Source organism: Somniosus microcephalus, chromosome 6 (genome assembly GCF_052327205.1).
Source record: "Somniosus microcephalus isolate GS21.2 chromosome 6, FLI_Smic_1.0, whole genome shotgun sequence".
Lineage (NCBI taxonomy): Eukaryota > Metazoa > Chordata > Chondrichthyes > Squaliformes > Somniosidae > Somniosus > Somniosus microcephalus.
The window spans coordinates 164,462,720-164,465,262 of NC_140992.1; the positions used below are offsets into that span (position 1 = coordinate 164,462,720).

Here is a 2,543-nt window from a genome sequence, read left to right on the forward strand (position 1 = left end):
GATGAACTAACCGAAGAAAGGGGGCCAGAATCGCCTCCGCACCAAGAACAAGAACCTCAGGGAAGGCGCTATCCCAAAAGGATCAGGAAGCCGCCCCAAAGACTGAATTTATAAATGGACTATTTTCAGTTAATGTTGCATGTTAAAAATGTTAGTAGTTAAATGAATGTTATGGTACTGTTAATCTAAAAGGGGAGGAATTGTTGTGCATGTACCTTTAAGAGAGAACTGTTTTACAGCTCCTGTATACTGTAGTACCGGCAGTGACCACACCTGTATATAAAGCCGGAGCAGGCTTCTGTACTTCAGACTTGAGACTACCCTACTCCAGTAAACACCTGTTGATTGCTAAGTTACAGCCTCCGTGTAGTTCTTGGCGAAACATCCTATTTAAAGAATCACGGATCTAACAAGGGCGAGGGGCTACCAATGAGAATATCATCTACATACTGAAGGTAAACGGAGTCTTTCATGCGGGTGTCCACCAGGACTGGTTGGATGGCCTTTTCCAAACTCTCGTGGAAGATGGTGGGGGAACTTTTCCCCAGGGTCCTTCCTCCGACCATGCGAGCCCAACCGGTCGAAGGGCTTGTACTCTACATTGTCGGACCTGACTTCCCAGGAACGGGAGCCTCCCCCTCACTGGCCCTCCTATTCCCAATAGGTGTTCACTCAGAAGCAGGTTTGCCTCTACCTGGTGCAGGACATCCATACCTAAAATTAGGCCCTTGCTATTGGGACCCACCCAGAGCGTAATCCACCAGGTACGGCTTCCTGGGGATAATTGCAAAGGAATCGGAAAACTCTGAGGGAGAATCACGCTGTCTCCACTCACTCCGCTTACTTGGATGCTTCAGTCTATTGTGGGGAATTCTGTGTCGGTTATCGATACCGAGGCCCCCGTGTCTAAAAGGGCACAATAATGCCGCCCTCCTAACAGTACACTTAGACACGGGCGAGTACCCCCCAGTCCTCCGACAGAGGAGACCGGGGTGTCCTATCCATTGTGAGGGGCTGGTGGTGGGAGGAAGAGCACTCGCAGTCCCTCCAGCTGTAGGTCAGACAACCCCTGCTGGGTTGCCTGCCTGGGCCTTGTCGTAGGGTGGTGATCCCTGTCCAAGTGGCGGTATCGGTGCTCAATCCATTCAGAGCCCAAGGCTTTAGACTTTCAAATTGGATTTCCTATTGAGCCGCAGTGGCTGGGGGATCTAGGACAGAGCCCCGTAGACACAGAGGGACATTATACCTCAACGATACCTTTCACATCTTGTATGGATAAATTGAAGTGTCGAGCGGCACTTCGTATTTTTGCCCATACATCAACATTGGGGTAGTATCGCTTTAAATTGGGAATGAGAAGGACAGTACTAGATCTTTCCTGGGGTGTGAAAGGCTGAGCCTCGCCCAAGATGCCCCTACCCCCCATCTCTCCATTTACGGCATCCTCGTCCGGATTCACCCGGACAGGGGCCATAGGTGTGGATTTCTCGGCCCCAGATGGAGACGGAGCTGAAGGGCAGATATGGTTATATTTGGGGGGCACATAAGTTGTATAGTCTCCTGTTGTTGGGCTTCCATGGCCTTGACAATTCCCAACCATTCCTTTAGGTCATCTATATCCTGAGCCCCCACCGGCTCTAGGTGCAGGAGACTACTAATTCGAATTTTTGCCTCATGAACATGTCTCAAGAAGTCCTGCAGTGGAGACGGTCTTCCCCTTTTATCCACAATTATGGGACCCATCTGATCCAACCGACTAGCACAAAAAACCGCCCCGTAGTTAGCTTGCTTAGCCTCCTTTTGTTCCGCCCACCACTTTATTATGATCAGCTAATGGACTAGTTTCCTTCCATCCATTTTTAATCATTTCACTTTGATATTTCAGATTAGCATCTCGGACCCGTAACCCGCCAAAATGGCGTGGCAGTGCCGCGCCCGCTCAATGGACGACTACTCAGCACTCCTGGCTGAGTTCCCAGCCCTCACCAACCCGACCTTCTCCGCGAAAGTTGCTAAGCACGGGGTAGAACACTTCATCCCCACCAGAGGCCCACCGGTGTATGCCCACGCCCGCAGGCTGGACCCGGCCAAGCTGGAGATCGCGCGGGCCGAGTTTGCCACAGTGGAACAGCTCGGCATCATCTGCCACTCCAACAGCTCCTGGGCCTCCCCACTCCACATCGTCACCAAACCCGAGGGGGGATGTCGTCCCTGCGGGGACTACCGGCGCCTAAACGACACCACCATGCCAGATTGGTACCCCATACCGCACATTCAAGACTTCTCGGCTAGACTGGCCGACTGCTCAGTCTTCTCCAAAGTCGACCTGGTGCGCGGTTAACATCAGGTGCCAGTCCACCCCACGGACGTTCCCAAGACGGCCATAATCACCACTTTTGGACTATTCGAGTTCCTCCGAATGCCCTTCGGCCTCAAAAACGCGGCCCAGGCCTTCCAGCAGCTCATGGACTCGGTCCTCCGGGACCTGAAGTTCCTCTTTGTCTACCTGGATGACATCCTGGCAGCAAGTTCCTCCAAGCAGG

At 52.4% G+C, this 2,543-nt stretch overlaps 1 pseudogene; it reads right to left on the reverse strand.

The window, feature by feature from the left end:
* Positions 1 to 945: 945 nt before the first annotated feature.
* LOC147116169 (uncharacterized) lies at positions 946 to 2,139 on the reverse strand (annotated as a pseudogene).
* Positions 2,140 to 2,543: the final 404 nt, after the last annotated feature.